The sequence below is a fragment of the Dipodomys spectabilis genome, unplaced genomic scaffold, assembly GCF_019054845.1.
Source record: "Dipodomys spectabilis isolate Male_0828 unplaced genomic scaffold, ASM1905484v1 ptg000391l, whole genome shotgun sequence".
In the NCBI taxonomy this organism is placed as follows: domain Eukaryota; kingdom Metazoa; phylum Chordata; class Mammalia; order Rodentia; family Heteromyidae; genus Dipodomys; species Dipodomys spectabilis.
This window is the reverse complement of record NW_024871068.1, coordinates 405,127-423,894: the sequence shown is the minus strand read 5'-3', so window position 1 is coordinate 423,894 and position 18,768 is coordinate 405,127. Positions and strand designations below refer to the sequence as shown.

At 40.6% G+C, this 18,768-nt stretch overlaps 1 long non-coding RNA gene across 3 annotated transcripts in view; it reads left to right on the top strand.

The window, feature by feature from the left end:
* Positions 1 to 1,319: 1,319 nt before the first annotated feature.
* The window catches only part of LOC122096806, a 34,176-nt gene continuing 16,727 nt past the window's right edge, over positions 1,320 to 18,768 (top strand). For all 3 annotated transcript variants that reach the window (XR_006145402.1, XR_006145400.1, XR_006145401.1), the window contains exons 1-2: positions 1,320 to 1,519; positions 2,978 to 3,051. This is a non-coding gene — a long non-coding RNA (uncharacterized LOC122096806). The remainder of the gene's footprint in view (positions 1,520 to 2,977; positions 3,052 to 18,768) is intronic.

The following is an 18,768-nucleotide window of genomic DNA, read 5'->3' as shown; positions in this document are numbered from 1 at the left end:
TGACAGCCCCTCAGCCATCATCCATGCAAGGTCACATACAATTTTCAAGCCAAGTCATTGAGACTCAGGAGGGTCACAGTGCTAAGGAAACAAAAGTAAAAACTGTTGTGTAACATTTCCTGGTTTTTCCTCCTCCATTTTTGTTGGTTTAATGTATTTTTGCCAGTGCTGGGAGTTGAACTCTGGTCCTAGGATCCCTGGATCATCTGTGGGTGTAAAAGTTGCACCACAGCCTAGGGTAATCATGGTTTAAGACACAATAAAATGTTTCCTTGAGCAAAAGGAGCTAGGGGAAAATGTCTAGGCTCACAATTCAAGCCCAGGACCTGCCACAAAAAAAAAGAGCCAGTAACTCCATGTGTCTGTGTATGTATGCATGCATTTGTGTCAGTGAAGATCCAGAGTTGCTATGAAGAACGGCACCCAGCTAGGAAATTTGCTTTGAATAGAATGATTTCATAGCACAGAGTGCTTTCAAGACAATCCATGTTTCGGGGCTCCCTCAGTGTTCCCAGTGTAGCCTGAGGGGTCTCCATACCCCAGGCTGCCGGAGGAAGTCGGCTTCATTGTTGGAACAGGCAGACAAAAAGTTTCACTTCTGTAAAGCTGCATAACAAACAATTCATCCGGGCAAATTAATGAGGATGAATGTGCGCAGGTTCTGAAGGTCAGGAGAAAAAGGCCTGTTTGTACCCCAAGCTCTCTCTCTCCCCAGTGGTCTGTTTTGATAGGAAGCCTTCATTTGTGCCACCTTTTGTGGCAGGCCAAGTTCCCTGCACTCATGCTGTCTTTGTAAGACTATGTTTCAGTGTTGAAACAAACTGCTACAATTAATTCAAGGGTCCTTCTGGCAGACAATTAGGGAGCTGAACATAATGGAATGATACATTTTTGGCAAAGGTGCCTCCATGTGGTGTGTGTGTGTGTGTGTGTGTGTGTGTGTGTGTGTGTGTGTGTGTGTGTGTGTGTGTGTGTGTGTGCATCCACCATTCCTGGTGCTTGAACTCAGGACCTAACTGAAGAGCTAAAGTAATTCCATTTTAAGTTCAAGCCCCCTGAGCTGTGCTGCCCTCAAAGTAACCCCCAAAGAGAGCTGTGCTGCCAAAGAGAAAAATAGTTCTCAGAAAAACCGCAGGTTGCCACCAACCCTGCCCACCTTTAAAGAACAGAACAGTTGCCCAGGTGTTCCAGCTGAAAAAGGGAAGTGTGATCAGGGTGGACATAAACCCCCTGAACTTGTGAACTTGCTTGTGTGGAAACCCCCTAAACTTGTTTGTTTGATACTATAAAAGCTGTGTCAATTTTATGCTTGGGGCCTCTTAGCATCACCAGTTACCAAGTACACATAGGACCAAGCTCCAGCTTGCAATAAATGACTCTTTGCTGTTTGCATTGATCATGGTCTCTGGTGGTCTGAGAGGGGGCGTCCGAAATCTGAGCACTTTATGTGGGAGCTTGTCCGGGATAGCCCCCCCATAAGCCACACAGATACCTGATCAGCGAGTCATCCAGCTAGCCGGTAAGAGGGGGTGCAGCTGCTTTATGTTGCGTGTTATGTGTTTGATTTGCAAGTAGGGTTTTAGAGCTGGCAAGAAACGTTGGTAGATGTGCTACAAGGTAGCCAGCAGGCGAGTTGAAGAAATTCCCTGGGCCCTTGGGGAAGCCTTCCCCAGTGGAGTCTCGCTTCACTCTGTCGTCTTTTGGACCATGACTTGTCCGGCCTCTGCTACTCTGGGTTAAGGGTAGATTATCCACCTCCCGGGTAGGGACTCATTGGCCTCCACCATCCTATGGGACAGGAACTCGTCTGGCCTCCACAACCGTGGCTTAGAGGTGGATTCGAGCTCGAGATCAACATGCATGCTCTCTTTGTCTCATTTGTAGTTGCCATTTTAATTCCTTTCCTTGTTCATTTAACTTTCATTTTCGGATCAGCGGGCATCCTGGAGCCCCCCGAATGGGGTGGCCAGACGCTCCTTTCACCTCAGCCGCTCTCCCGTTTTAATACTTTTGGAATTTTAGGATGACATCAAAGGTTGACTTATTCTCTAGAAGAGGAGGCAGTGGGGGAAGGGAGAACCTGCAGGATCTAGCAATAACTTTGAAAAGGGCCTGCAGGGAAAACTCTAAGCCAGATGAATCTGCCACTGACCACCAAGTGCCACCAGCAAGATCTTAGCCTCGGGCCTTGGCCCAGAGGGTCTGAGTATGGGGAGGAGACTGTCAGTCTGAGGGGATGGCTTCCAGGGTCTTTTTTCCCTTGCCCCAAGATGACTGAGAATTCTCCTCCACCTTGGAAGGCCTCTGGATCAACATTTGCAGGAATCTAAAAAAAAAAAAAAGAAAAAAAGAAATCCTCTGGTGGTAAGATGTTGCCCAATTCATGGAGATCTGATTTTGTCTTTGTGGCCACTTGTCTGTCTTGTTTACTTTGGTGTCGTTTCTGTTCTATTTTTGAGGTGGGGAAATTCTGGGTGAGGGTGGCCAGCTCACTCAACAGATTCTGAATTCAGCTTGCTGATTGAGAATGGCGCAGTTCTAGTAGGAATGAACTGAGGGCCCACTAGTCCCCAACTCAGCTTTTGGCTATTGTCTAGTTCTGTTTTAGAATTGGTACCTGTTTTAAGTGTGGATTCTTGGTTTTTGTGTTTATTTATATTTTTGTTATTTATTTGAACATCTCTGAGGAAATAAAAGTTCTAGCCTCTGGCTGGGCTCAGCCACAGACCTGCTAGGCTCGCGTCACTGTGAGATATGTAAGGTTGCTGGACTAGTCTGGTTCCTTTCAGGTCTTGGGCTGAATTTTTTCCTTGTGGAGGCTGCCTGAGCAGAGAGTGTGGAAGGCTATGTACCTGGTTTGGATTTTTCAGCTAGTCCTGACAATGTAACAATTTGTAAAGTGCTCTTGTCTAAAATTGGATAAAATTCAGGCCAGTTTAGTTTTAGGTGACCCCTTCAACCAGCCCTTCTCCAACAGGTGGGATTCAAAAGATCCGTTGATGAATTGCCTTGCTAAACAAGCGAGCCCTGGGAAAATGAAGCTTAACAAAGGTACTTAGTTTAAAAAAATACTGTCTTAAATTTTTGTTAAAAAACTTTGAAAAAATCTATGTAAAACTGATTTTGATTTATGCACGCTTTAAGATCTGTGTGTTTTCTATGTGTTTGTAAACATGTTCAAGATAAAAATTGTCAACATGCTGTAAAAATTGGGTGAATTTAAGTTTAAAATGTAAAAGGTTAAGAGGTTTAGACATTACTAAAAATTTAAAAAACTTTCACACTGTTTTAAATGGCTTTTTAAGGATTCTTTAACATAAAAATTAGAAAATCTGTTATTTTAAATTTTAATATTTTTAAATGCTTTGGCAGTTTGGGATTTAGTTCCCTTGGCTAAAATTTCAGGATAAATATTAAAAATTTAAATGGAAAGGTCAATTTAGCACTGTTACAAAACATGACATGTTCTGTCTGTCTAAAACTGTATTTTATTCAAACCTCCCTACCCCCCAAAAAAGGGAAAATTTAGAAGACTACCTAAGATCTATATTTAGGGGTGAGGCTGAATAGGCAGAAGTGTAGTTAAGCTGGTCATGCGTGGTGGGACCGACCTAGGGGGGGGGGTGCTTCATAGATGGTGGGACTGGCCCTGGGAGGAGTCCACACATGGTAAAAGAGGGCAAGCTGGCACAAACGCAGTTCATCTAACCTTAAAGAGTCAGATTGGGTGCAGGCACATTCCATAGGAGGGGCTGAGTTGCCCATCTTTGTTCTGTCCCTTTTCCCTGCAGATAGACCCTGAAAACATGGTTAAAATGAGTGATGTGATGATCTGATTAGTATTGCTAAAACTGTCCCTTGTATGTGTTAAAATTAAAATTAAAATGGCCTTCAAAAGAGGGTTAAAAAGTTTATTTGTATAATGTAACTTGCTTTCAATGATGTTCTACAATTAGGATGTTTTTAAAAGTTATAAAGGTGTTAAGCCTAGCTTCTTGGCAGAGTAATGGTGATTGTAATTATTTTTTTTCTAGATTATTATTTGTTTTTATTGTGAAAATACTGTACAAAGGAGTTACAATTACATGGGCAAGATAATGAGTACATTTCTTATCAAGCATTGTAACATCCTCCTTTGTTTCCCCTTCCCATCCCATCCTTCCCCTATCCCCCCATTCAAGCCTCCAATCACCCCCCACAAACTTTACAACCAAAGTTGTAAAGTTCGTTTTCGACATAACGACTTGTACATCTCATTGTTGCAATATTTCCACCTGTATCCCTATTTAAACGATTCGTTTTTTCCCTTACCCTCCACAAATTATACTAACATCAAATACAGTGAAAGCAGGGGTTATACAATGGGGGAGGGACATACAAAGCAACAAAGATATCATCTTATAAATGTGTTAGAAACAATCGCATGAAAGAAAACAGCATTTGAGTACATATTTAGGGTTCATTTCCCTAACATAAATTTATCTGAGCTTTTCTGCTTGATTCAGGCATATACTATTTATTGGAAATAAGGAAAACCATGGGACCTATATTTCTTTGGGCCTGGCTTACTTCACTTAATATAATTTTTTCCAAGTCTTTCCATGTACTAACAAATGGGGCAATGTCATTCTTTATGATGGACGCATAGAATTCCATTGTGTGTGTGTGTGTGTGTGTGTGTGTGTGTGTGTCGCATTTTCTTGATCCATTCATCTACTGAGGGGCATCAGGGTTGATTCCATATCTTAGCTATGGTAAATAATGCTGCAATAAACATATCGTGCTGGTACCTTTAGTGTGGTCTTGTTTGTGAACATTTGTGTAAATGCCCAAAAGTTGGATTGCTGGGTCATAGGTGAGCTCTATGTGGAGTCTTTTGAGGAACTTCCATACTCCTTTGCAAAGAGGTTGAACAAGTTTACACTCCCACCAACAGTGCAGTAGGGTTTACTTCTGTCCACATCTCCTCCAGCATCTGTTGTTATTAGAGTTCTTGATTATAGCCATTCTACCTGGGAGGAGGTGGTATCTCAATGTTGTTTTGATTTGCATTTCTTTTATGGCTAGGGAGGTTGAGCATTTCTTAAAGTATGTATTGGCCCTTTTTCATTCCTCTTCAGAGAAGTTTCTCTTTAAGTATTTAGCCCACTTATTTATTGGGCAATTGTTTCTTTGAAGATTTGTTGTTGGGGGATTTAATTTTTTGAGTTCCAGGTATGTTTTAAATATGAGACCCTTGTCCGTTGTTGTATGGCTAGTGAAGATCTTTCCCCAATCCGTGGGCTTTCTATTGATCTTGCAAGCTATGTCCTTTGCCATGCAGAAGCTCTACAATTTCATGCAATCCCATTTTGTCCAACCTTTCTTTGTTGTCTTTCTGGGTCTCTATTAAGAAAATTTCAGCCTGTGCCAAGGAGACAAAGGGTTTCTCCTATTCCATACTGTAATGTTTTCAGTGTCTGCTTTGACTCTGATGTCTTTGATCTATTTGGACTTGATTCTCATGCAGCGTGATATATAAGCATCTAGCTTTAGTTTTCTACAAGTAGTTAACCAAGCCAGCACCATTTACTGAAGAGGCTGTCTTTCTTCCATTCTATTTTTTTAGCCCCTTTATTGAAGATTAAATGGCTATAGGTCTGTAGGTTCATTTCTGGGTTTTCAATTCTATTTCATTGCTTCTGAGGTCTGTTCTTGTGCCAGTAGCAAGCTGTTTTGATTACTATGGCTTTATAGTCTAGTTTGAAATTTGGTATTGATATTCCTCCAGCACTGTTCTTTCTGTTGAGGATAGTTTTAGCTATTCGGGTTCTTTTATTGTTCCATATGACTTTTTGGATTGCCTCTTCTATTTCTTTGAAGAATGAGTTGGGAATTTCGATAGGTGTTGCATTGAATTTGTAGATAGCCTTGGGAAGTATTGCCATTTTCACGATGTTGATCTTTCCAATCCAGGAGCATGGGAGTTTTTGCCACTTCTAAGTTCTGTTTTGATTTCCTTTTTCGTTTTTAAAGTTTTCATCATTGAGGTCCTTCACTTCTTTGGTTAAGTTAATTCCTAGGTATTTTATTTTTTTGTGGGGCTATTACAAATGGAGTTGCTTTCCTAATTTCAGCAACACTTTACTCATTGTTGGCATACAGAAAAACCATTGATTTTTGGGGGTTAATTTTATACCCTGCTACTTTGCCAAAGTTTTAAATCAACTTGAGTAAATTGGGAGTGGAGTCTATGGGATTCGTTAAATACAAGATCATGTCATCTGCAAAGAGGAAGAGTTTTATTTCTTCTTTCCCTATTTGGATCACCTTTATGTTTGCATCTTGTCTTATTGCTGTAGATAAGAATTCTAATACTAGATTGAAGAGAAGTGGTGATAGTGGACATCCTTGTCTTGTTCCTGAGTTAAGAGGAAATGACTTTAGTTTTTCACCATTAAGTATAATGCTGGCTGTAGGTTTGTCATATATAGCCATTATTGTATTGAGGAATGTTCCATGGATTCCTAATTTTTCCAGAACCTTCATCATAAAGGGGTGCTGGATCTTGTCAAATCCTTTTTTTTGCATATATTTAGATAATCATGTGGTTCTTATCCTTGCTCTTGCTTATGTGATGAATTATATTAATTGATTTGCGAATATTGACCCAGCTTTGCATCCCTGAAATGAATCCTGTTTGATCGTGGTGTATGATTTTCTGGATGCATTGTTTAAGACGACTGGCCAAAATTTTGTTGAGAGGTTTTGCATCAATGTTCATCAAAGTAATGGGTCTACAGTCCTCTCTCTTTAATGTATCCATGTCTGGTTTTTGGATGAGGGTTATCATAGCTTCATAGAATGAGTTCAGTAATGAACTTTCTCTTTCAATTTTATTTAAGAGTTGGAGAAATATTGGTGTCGGCTCTGTTTTGAGGGCCTTGTAGAATTCCACTAAAAAACCATCTGGTCCTGGGCTTTTCTTAGATGGGAAGTCTCTTATTGCTGTTTCTATGTCAATCCTTGATATGGGCCTGTTAAAATGGTTTAACTTACCTTGGTTCATTTTTGGCATGTCAGTATTTGCTAGGAAAAGTCCCATTTCTGCCAAGTTTTCAAACTTATTAGCATAAAATTTTGAGAAGTATTCCCTTACAATGTTCTGTATCTTGGTGATGTTTCCATTCTTATCACTGCGTTTATTTATTTGGGTGCGTTCTCTTCTTTTTCTGATAAGGTTTGCTAAGGGTCTGTCAATTTTATTAATTTTTTTTGAAGAATCAACTCTTTGGTTTGTTGATTCTTTCTATATTTTTTGGATTCTAATTCATTTAATTCTGATTTAATTTTAATTATTTCTTTCCATCTACTGGATTGGGGTTTATCTTGCTCCTCTTTTTCAAGAAAGCTCAGATGTCTCATTAAATTGTTGGTTTCAGATCTCTCCAATTTGTTGATGTAGGAACTCAGAGCTATAAACTTGCCCCTGAGTATTGCCTTTGCTGTGACCCAGAGAAGCTGGTAATTTGCATGTTCATTGTTGTTGAATATCATGAACATTTGAATTTCCTTTCTCATCTCTTCCATGACCCACTCGTGAATCAGCAGTGTGTTGTTCAGCCTCCATGTGTTACAGGATTTTCTTTGGTGGCTTTTGGTGTTGAGTTCTAATTTTATTCCCTTGTGGTGTGAGAGAATGCAAGGTATAACTTCAATGTTTCTGAATTTGGACAAGTTTGCTTTGTGGCCTAAAGTGTGGTCTATTTTGGAAAATATTCCTTGTGCTGCTGAGAAAAACGTATATTCTGATGCTGCTGGGTGGAATATTCCATAGATGTCTGTTAAATCTAGTTGATCTATGCAGTTTTTTAGATCTCCATTTTCTCTGTTGAGTTTTTCTGAGTTTATCTATCTAGTGGGGAAAGTGGTGTGTTAACGTCCCCAACAATTCAAGTCTTTGGAGATATTGGGATTTGGGGGAAAATAGTGTTTTTTGCATAATTTTGGGTGCTCTGTTGTGTGGTGAATTGTGATTGTAATTCTTGCATTAAGAATAAATTCCATATGATTTTAAAAGTTTTAATGTGTATTGGTTTTAAAACAAGCAGCCATGAGACTTCCAGATTTTTCTGTGCATGTGATAGTGTAGAATTGAACCCAAGGCTTCATATATATGGGGCAAACCCTCTACCACTGAGCCCAGGAATGACAAATGTAGAAATACATATGTAGATTGTTACATATATATATATATATATATATATATGTATGTAAGCACATATATATATGTATAAAACAAGACACAGATGTCTGTATATTATCTAATTTTATATACTATATTACTACCAATTATTGATAAGTTATTCCTTCACTTATTTAAATATTACGGTTAAATACATAACAAAGTATTAATTGAAAATTAGTCAATGTACTATAATTATTGTGTATAATTTTATAATATAATCATAACCTAACTACTAATGTAATTATTACTTTACAACATTCCATTCGTATGGATGTATATCGGAATGTGTTTCTTAGGATCTCCTTCCATTCATAGGTGGCAGTCCTGGGATTCGCACCCCAGGCCTAGGTTGTTGGTTTGGGCTATGGCTTCCCTGATAGCCCACCAAACTTCAGCAGTGCAAGGTCATGTACACTATCTGGGCCATGTCATTTAGACCCAGGATGGTTGCAATGCAAAGGATAAAACAATGTAATACCACCTTCTGGAACTTCCCAGTTTTGTACTTCTTTTTTTCCCCCTCTGCATTTTTTTTCTTTTTTTTCGGTTTAGGGGCCAGAACTCTGGCTCTGGTGTTGTACCTCAACTCTTCAGCTCAAGGCTATCACTCTACCACTTAAGCCATAGCGCTACTTCTGGCTTTTTTCTGCTTATGTGGTGTTGAGGAATCGAACCCTGGGCTTTATGCATGCAAGGCAATCACTCTATTACTGAGTTTCTTTCCCAGCACTTCTCCTTTTTTGCCAGTCCAAAGATTTGAACTCTGGTCGTAGGATCTCAGGATGGGCTGTGTGTCCAGAGGCTGCACCCCAGCCTAGGATGATCGAAGCTGACGCAGAGTTGTCACAAGCTGAGTTCAAGCCCCAGTCCTGGCCAAAAAAATCAAGGCTCTGGCTTGGAATTTGCACCATTTTTCTTGCAGGCCTGGGATTTGAACTCAAGGTCTGGGTAACTCTGTGTCACTGTTGGGGAGAGTAAGCTTACCGTCGTTGAAGACAAGAATTTCAGCCCAGTTTCCAGGGCCCGAATTCAAGCCCCAGCACTGAAAAAAGAATATTCGTATATGAGATCTATTTACGTACATGGGTTTATTCCATATGATATTTATTACCCTTGTTTTTTATTTTATTTAGTATTATTACATATATAATATTTATTTCATTTATTACATTTTATCACATGGATGTATTTGCATAAGGATTATAGATCATACTGAGACCCAGGACTTTCACAGAGAAGGAAAAACATGTGTCAAAATTGTCTTCTGACTCCACATATAAACTTCTGGCAATGCTGAGATTTTAATTCACAGCTCACGATGCCCAATTCATGAAAGGGTCAGTGGTACTACAAAAGCCTTTGGCAAACTGAGCTGCCAGCCAGTTCTGTGGAACAAGCCATAGTAATGGCTGATAGATATAGATAAAGATGTGGATATAGATATATAGACAGACAGAGAGAGAGAGTGAGAGATAGATAGATAGATAATAGATAGATAGATAGATAGATAGATGTGTAGTTTGCAATATATATGAGAGAGAAAATGTGAGGATATGAAATTATACATTTTATGAATTATTATTAAATTATGCCTCCATTTAATGAAGTAGCATTAATGTAAAAGTAGTCAGTATTTTTTAATTGGGAGAATCATACAAAGTAGCTAGAATGGAAGACATAATAAAATATTTTTCATGTGGCATTCTATAAGAGAATCATGAACTAATTGCAAATTTATTTGTTACTTTTATAACAATCCATTAAGCATTCACATGAATAGGAAAGATTTTCTCAAGATCTCCCTCCATTTGTAGGTGGCAGTCCTGGCAATCAAATTCCAGGCCTGGGTAGTTTACTTCGAAATGCAAACCATTAGCATGACACTGTGAAGATTTCAGTTTGTCACAATGAAAAAAAGAACAAGAATAAACGAAAGCCAGGTGTTATTTACTCCTGCCTTTAATCCTAGCTCTTCAGGAATCTGTGAGGTAGAAAATGCCAGTTTGAATTCAGCCTGGACAGGAAGTCCACAGCACTCTTATTCGAAGTTATCAAAGGAATAAAAAATCTCCATGAATGGAGCTGTGGCTCAAGGGCAGAGCTCTACCCTTGAGCAAAAGGAGCTCAGGCACAGTGGCTAGGCTCCTAATACAACCCCCGGACCTGCCTAAAAAGAAACAAACAAAAAAATCAAGTGACTCCATGTCTCCCCATATATGTATGGATGTATTTTTATCGGTGAAGGTCCAGAGTCCCTAAGATGAAAGGCACCCAGCTAGGAAATTTGCTTTGAATAGAATGATTTCATAGCAGAGACAGTGCTTTCAAGACAGTGCATGTTCCGGGGCTCCCCTCACTGTTCCCATTGTATCCTGAGGTTTTCTCGGCACCAGGGACTGCTGAAGGAACTCTGCCTCATTGTTGGAACAGGCAGACAAAAGGCCTCGCTCTTGTACAGTTGTGTAACAAGCAACTGCATCAAGGCCGATTAGTGAGGAGGAGTGTGGTCGGGCTCTGAAGGCCAGGAGAAAAAGGCCTCTTTGTACCCCAAGCCATCTCTTCTCCCCAGTGCTGTTTTCACAGGAAGCCTTCATTTGTGCCACCTCCCATGGCAGGCCAAGTTCCCTGCACTCATCCTGTCTTTTTGTTAGACTATATTCCAGTGCTGAAATAACCTGCTACAATTAATTCAAGCGTCCTTCTGGTAGACAACAAGGGAGCTTAACCTAATAAAATGCTTCATTATTTGCAATGGTGTATTCCTAGGTTTCTGGAAGCTTGCTAAATCTAAGCACATGTTTAATATCACAATGCTTCCTGTCATTTAGGGCTGGTGAAGCTCATCAGGTTTTGAAACCTTTGACCTCTCCTAGTTAGGCTCTGGATGGCTAGGTTTCAGGGTTGAACACAGGGCCTGGGTGCTGAGCATGACCTCAGAACTGGAGCTCAGTGCTTTAACAGTTGGTTTCAGAGCTTCACTTCTGGTATCTGTGTGTGTGTGTGTGTGTGTGTGTGTGTGTGTGTGTGTGCATACACTTGTCCTGGAGCTTGAAATCAAGACCTGAACACTGTACCTGAGTTTCTCCAGTACAAGGATAGCACTCTACCACTTAAACCACACAGGCACTTCAGACTTTTTTCTAGTGATGTGGAACTAAGGAATCAAACCCAGGGATTCATACATGCAAAGCACTCTACCCTTAAGACACATTCCCAGCCCTCAAATTCAGGTTTATTTCTTTCTTCTCTTGGAAGTTGGAGGAATTGATGTCTAGGCCTGGGTGCTGTCCTTGAGCTCTTCAGCTAAAGCCAAGTGATCTATCACTTGAGCTACAGCACCCCTGCAGGTTTTTGGTAGTTCAGTGGAGAGAAACCTTTCAAGGAATTTCCTGCCCAGCCTGGTTTTGGGCTGTGATCATCAGCTCTCAGGCTCCTGAGTAGCTAGGATGACAGGTGCAAATCACTGGCGCCCAGCTTCCATTTCGTGTTTCTAAGTGGTGAATAGGAGATAGTAGTCTCTTAGGACCTTTTGTGTCTGGGATAGTTTGGAACCCAGATCGTCAGGTCTCAGCTTCCTCAGTAGGCAGGATGACAGACCTAAGCTGCAGATCCTAGACTGTAACACTCTGTTGCAAGGGGGTTCTTGGCTCCACGTGATAGGGAGCTAGCGATGAGCCCAACAGGGAAGGGTCAGTGGCTAGGCCCTGATTTCAAAGTTCATGACTGAGAAAAATAAACCCAAACAATTGTCTGTAGGAGACAACTCACTAGAGTTAGGAAATACATAATTTTGGCCTTGATATGGGGATATATCTGAGCCTCAAATTTCTCATCTGCACAATCATCTTACTTGTGGAACTCTTATAAGAACCAGATGAAAAAAATTCACAGTGTAAAGGACTCAGCACACAACACATCATAAAGGACTCATCAAATAGCTGTATCCCACATACTGTCATTAGAATTAGAGTGCTTTCATCAGTATCACCATTCTTTCAGAATCACATCACAAACCATACGAAGTTCACATCTAATGATTTTGAGGGGTGGGGTTTTTTTGGAGGAGGTGGAGTCAGCCACAGGGACTGTATTGAAAGTTTGGGGGTACTGTCCTACGATCTTTTGCTCAAGGCTAGAGCTCTACCACTTTGAGCCACAGCTCAGAGTTTTGCTGACTTCCTGCCAGGGCTGGATTTTAAACCCATCAGGGTCAGATCTCAGTCCCCACGTACCTTGGATGACAGGGGTTAATGAGCCAGTGGCATCTGGTTCTGTGGAGCCATTTACCTCTGGCTAAGTCAGGTTAGATGGCAGCTGTCAGCAACAGACTCCTGGCTTGCTCTATGATGAGGTATTTGCAGTGCTATCATTATATAGTTGCAGTAAAAATATTCTATCTTTATTTGGTGCCATTCCTGGGTCTTGAGTAAGAGTCTAGACACAGTCCCTAAGCTTTTATGCTCAAAGCTAGTGCTTTGAGTGGATGATTGTTGTAATTTTTCCTGTGGTATCTCTGATATTATTGATTTGGGTCTCCTCTCTTTTGTTCATTACTCTTGCCAGTGGTCTGTCAGCTTTATTGATATTTTTTTAAACAGCTTTTTGTTTTATTAATTTTATTAATAATTTTCTTTGTATCTCATTAATTTCAGCTCTTATTTCAGTTATCTTTTTCTGTCTAGCAACTTTAGGTTCAATTTTTCTTGCTCCTCTAGCAGTTTTAGTTGCATCATAACATTGTTTACTTTGTCTATGTTTTCTTTTTTTTAATTTTTTAATTTATTTTTATTGTGAAAATACTGTACTGAGGGGTTACAATTACATGGGCAAGATGATGAGTACATTTCTTATCAAGCATTGTAGCCTCCTCCTTTGTTTCCCCTTCACATCCCTTACCATCCTCCCCCTGAACCCTCACCCAATCCCCCCTGCTCCCCCTCTTCCCCCACCAAAGTTGTAAAGTTAGTTTTCGACATAACAACTTGTATATCTCATTGTTGCAATGGGTCCACCTGTATCCTTACTTAAATAATTTGTTTTTCCCCTTCCCCTCCACAAATTATACCGACATCAAATACAGTAAAAGCAGGGGTTATACTGTGGGGAAGGGACATACAAAGCAACAAAGAAATATTCTTATAAATGTGTTAGAAACAATCGCATGAAAGAAAAAAAAAACATTTGAATACATATCTTAGGGTTCATTTCCCTAACATCACCTTATCTGACCTTTTCTGCTTGACTCAGACATATACTAGATATTGCAAATAAGGGAAACCATGGGACCTATGTTTCTTTGGGCCTGGCTTAATTCACGTAACATAATTTTTTCCAAGTGTTTCCATTTCCTAACAAATGGAGCAATGTCATTCTTTCTGATGGAGCATAGACTTCCATTGTGTATATATACCATATTTTCTTGATCCATTCATCTACTGAGGGGCATCTGGGTTGGTTCCATATCTTAGCTATGGTAAATAATGCTGCAATAATCATACTCGTGCTGGTAGCTTTAGTGTGGTCTTGTTTGTGATCATTTGGGTAAACACCCAGAATTGGGATTGCTGGGGCATAGGGGAGCTCTATGTGGAGTCTTTTGAGGAACCTCCCTACTACCTTCTAAACTGGTTGAACAAGTTTACACTCCCACCAACAATGAGGTAAGGTTTCCTTCTGTCCACATCCCCTCCAGCATCTGTTATTATTATAGTTCTTGATTTTAGCCATTCTAACTGGGGTGAGGTGGTATCTCAATGTTGTTTTGATTTGCATTTCTTTTATGGCTAGGGAGGTTGAGCATTTCTTCATGTGTCTATTGGCCATTCATCTTTCTTCTTCAGAGAAGTTTCTGTTTAAGTCTTTAGCTCACTTATTTATTGGGCAGTTGTTTCTTTGAGGATTTGTTATTGGGGGATTTAATTTTTTGAGTTCCAAGTATATTTTAAATGTGAGACCCTTGTCCGTTGTATGGCTAGTGAAGTTCTTCTCCCAATCCGTAGGCTTTCTATTGATCTTGATATGCATGCTGAGAGCAATAAATTTGCCCCTCAGGACTCCTTTCACTGGGTCCCTTTCTGATGTATTTTCATTTTCATTGAATTGTAGGAACTTTTTAATTTTTTTCTTTAATTTCTTCTGTAACCCATGTATTGTTCCAAGAACGTTGTTTAATTTCCATATGTTTAAGTTTTATCTACTTTATGCCTTGTTATTGAGAACCAGTTTGATTCCAGTATGGTCAGATAGAATACAGGGTACTATGTCGATCCTCTTGTATTTGCTTAAATTCCTTGTATGAACTAACAAATGATCTATTTGAGAAAAAGTTAGGGAGTTTGCAAGAATAAGACCCTGCTGGTGGGAATGCCTGTAATTCTAGCTACTCAGGAGGCTCACATCTGAGTATTCAGTTTTAAAGCCATCCCAGGCAAGAATGTTCATGAGGATTTTCTTGGGTAGTTCAGAACCACACCCTGCCTCAATTCTGTGGCTGTTCACCACCTTTGCCAGCATGGGCTGGGCTGAGCAGCTTATGCAAGCCAGTATGGAGAGATGCTGCACCCCACTGTACGTCTGTAGTTGTTCACAGCCGCTGTCGATGCCACTGCTGCTGCTACAACTGATGCACTGCTTGAGCTGCTGCCACTGCCCCAGGATCAGCTGGGCCACATATGCAAGCCAGACACTCCACCACGAGTCAGGTGTTAGACACTGCTCTGCCTCTGGCTTGGCTGGGCTGCTTATGTGGGTCAGTATGGAGAGGCACAAACCACCAGGGGTCTGGAGTTGTTCACTGCAGCTGTAGTCACTTTAGCCACCGCTGCCGCCCTGGGCTCGTCTGGGCTGTTCCTGTGGGCTAGTGCCAAGAGGCATCGTGCCCGGAGTCTTGGTGGTTTGCTGCCACTGCCAGTTGCTGCTGCTGCTGCTCCAGGTTAGGCTAGGCTGTTTACACCAGCAGGACAGAAGTACCACAGTGTGAGTCTAGGGTCATTCACCACTGCTGAAAGCTGCTGCTGTTCCAGACTGGATTGGGCTGCTTGCACCAACCAGGCAGAGGCGCCGTGCCAGGGCCACTGAGGGAAGTCTTCATGCCGGCTCTGCATTTGAGATTTCTGTTTGTATTCTCTGGGTTGGCACTGTACCTTGGGAGTCTTCTGGGAGCCTTGGGATGCTTGCCTGTGTGTGGTCTTTGGAGGGTCCAGAGCCAGGATACTTAAGCAGCCTGGCACGAATCCCCACAACTTAAGCTGCTCAGCACAGAGCCCCATCACCAACAAGGGGTGGGGGAAGGGTCTTCCCACTTTACTGTCTGTGTAGGTTTTTCCCTTTTCTTTTATCACTTCCTATATCTCTCTGAGCAATTGCATTTTTTTGGGGGGTGGGAGGGTGTCACTTGGTGAAACAGAGCATTGAAAGCCAAACACTGTTTTTGGTTGGAGAGAGCTGTGGTGTTTCCCTGCTGTTCCATTGCCATCTTGGCCCCTCCTTGTCAGGTGGAATTTTTCTTAGGCGGCAAGTGGGCCTTGGTTACCAAAGGATAGGTACATAAAAGAATATGTTGTAAAGCCAGCAATTTGTAGTTAGACATTTCTGTTAATATAGCCTTCACAAGATTAGGGAACAAAGTGGGTGGTCTATCCTAAAGTATTTCAAAGGGATTAAATTCTTTAACATAATGGCTACATCTTGCTTGAAGAAGAGCAAAGTGAAGGAGACTTACGTAGCCATGGCCAGTCTCTGTATTTAATTTAGTTAAAGTTTCTTTAAGGTCATACTCATTCTTTCTAGTGCCTTGAACTCTGAGGTCTATATATGGATTGTAACTTCCAATTTATTCCTAGGGCATTAGTTAATAATTGAGAACTTAGGCCATGAATGCAGTGCCAACTTCAGACCTCACACCTAAGGGTAAGACAAATCAAGGAATTATTACATGCCTCAGCTCAGCCTGAAAAAGTGTCCACTATTATAATAGATACCAATACCCACACTTTCCAGGCTTTACCTCTATGAAGTCCACTTGCCCAATTCACCATCTGAGGTTCCTCACATATGAATTCTTTCCATATGTTCCAGCTTTTCAGCTTTTACCTGTTGGAAATTACCTACACACATTACAAAGGATTGGTAGGCTGAGGCCCTACTGGTTTTCAGAACAGTCTTAGGCAGTAGCCTCGGGCAATTTACCTTGGTGCAAATATATACATATAAACTGACAGCTTAAGCCTGTATGCATTTTTCCCAAGTTTAGTTTCAAAATTTGCACACTTATTACCACTGTTTTTGCTTCTTCCTTTAATGTTAACAACTAGTAGCTCTAGAGACCCCGTTGGTTTTAGAGTGGTCTCCCAAGCTACCTAACCAGCTCAGATGTTTCTCTGTATCTTAGGGTCTCTAGTTTCTTTAACTCCTGTATAGTACTCTGAACCTTGGATACTTCTTCCATTTTATTCTCCTCCTTTTCTCTCAAACTTGCTTTCATGATCCCACTCTCCCTCTCAATGTGCTCCTTAACCTGCAAATGTTTTGGCAGGGTCACATGAGAGTTCCTTTGACTGGCCAACTGCTGTTCCTTCTCACAACCCCTTTGCTTGCTCTTCAGCTCCTTCCTTAAGTTCATAAAGGTGCTATTGAGAGGTAAATTTTCCCACCTCCACCTGTTCCATTGGGACATGATATTTCTGCATTACATTTATGGTGAAGATCTCAGCAGTCTTTTTGGCTTTTTACTCTAGTAGTTTCTCTTTCTAGTTTTCCACTTCACCGTATTTTTGTGACAGATCTTTCAACTGTTTGTTTAGCGCTTCTGTTTTTCTTCCCAATGCTCTTTTCCTTTCCCCGGCATTCTTTATCAGACCATGTGGTCCTTTAACTCTTACTGAAGAGTAACAATCTCTTTCTTGAGCCTGATATTTCCTGTTCACTTTTCTTGGCCTCATCTTCTATGACATAGCACTTCCTCGTCTTTCTCTATATCTATTCTTATCTTCTTTCTCTGTTGTTTTGAATATCTGGTGACACTCTTCAAAGCTTATTAACAACATGTACTTCAGCCTAATACATTCTTATATCAGGTCCAGCTCTTTTATTATGTCCACTATTTCTTTTTTTTTTTTTTTAATTTTATTTTATTTTATTTGAGAACATACTGTACAGAGGGGTTACAATTACATGGGCAGGATAATGCATACATTTCTTACCAAGCATTGCAGCCTCCTCCTTTGTTTACCCTTCACCTCCCTTCCCAGCCTCCCCCCTCCCTCCCACCCAATCATACCCCCCCACCCCCCCCACCGACATTGTAATGCTGATTTTGACATGACATTTTGTACTTCTCATTGTTGCAACAGGTCCACCTGAATCCTTAAAAGACTTGTTTGTCCCCATCTCCTCCACATGTTATACTGACATCAAATATAGTGAAAGCGGGGGTTACACTGTGGGGGAGGGACATACAAAGCAACAAAGAAATAATCTTATAAATGCATTAGAAACACATGCATGAAAGAAACAAAAACATTAAAATACATACTTGAGGTTTCGTTTTCCTAACATCACATTATCTGACTTTTTCCACTTGACTCATACCTATACTAGATATTGCAAATAAGGGAAACCATGGGACCTATGTTTCTTTGGGCCTGGCTTACTTCACTTAATATAATTTTTTCCAAGCCTTTCCATTTCCTAACAAATGGGGCAATGTCATTCTTTCTGATGGAGGCATAGAATTCCATTGTGTATATATAGCACATCTTCTTGATCCATTCATCTACTGAGGGGCATCTGGGTTGGTTCCATGTCTTAGCTATGGTAAATAATGCTGCAATAAACATAGTTGTGCTGGTAGCTTTAGTGTGGCCTTGTTTGTGATCATTTGGGTAAATGCCCAAAAGTGGGATTGCTGGGTCATTGGGGAGCTCTATGTGGAGTCTTTTGAGGAACCTCCATACTGCTTTCCAAAGTGGTTGAACATGTCCACTATTTCTTAATGAAGCATCAGGATCTCTTCTTGGCCTCACTTGTGGTTAGCAAGGATGGTAGCATTGCTGTCTTGTGCTTCTGTTGGCCTCTGACCTGTGGTCCCCTAACTTGCCTCATGCTCACCCAGGCTAATGTACTTGAATTTCATTTAATTCTGACCGTTTTCTAGGTTCCTTTTGAGGATTTTCTTCTCATTTTTGACTCTCACAAGTTCGTAATTTATATCTTCAAAGCTTTTCTTCACGTCAATAATTCTCTGGTTTCTCCAGTGTACTCTTCTATTTGCTTTTAACCTCTTAGTGGGTTTTGTTTAGCACATATTGGAGATTCAGTATTTTATAAACTGTGTTTTGAGATAGAAGTGTGTGAATTTTTTCTTTGCCACATTTCTTCTTAATTTTATAGGGCTGTTTTTAAATTTAACACAGTTGGAATTCAGAGCCTCAAGCTCCTTTGCATGTTTCTCCAGAGATATAATCACATTTTCCAGGTGTTAATGGGATTACATAACCTGTCATTTTCAATCTTTCTCCCCCTTGGACATTCCTTTTTCCAAT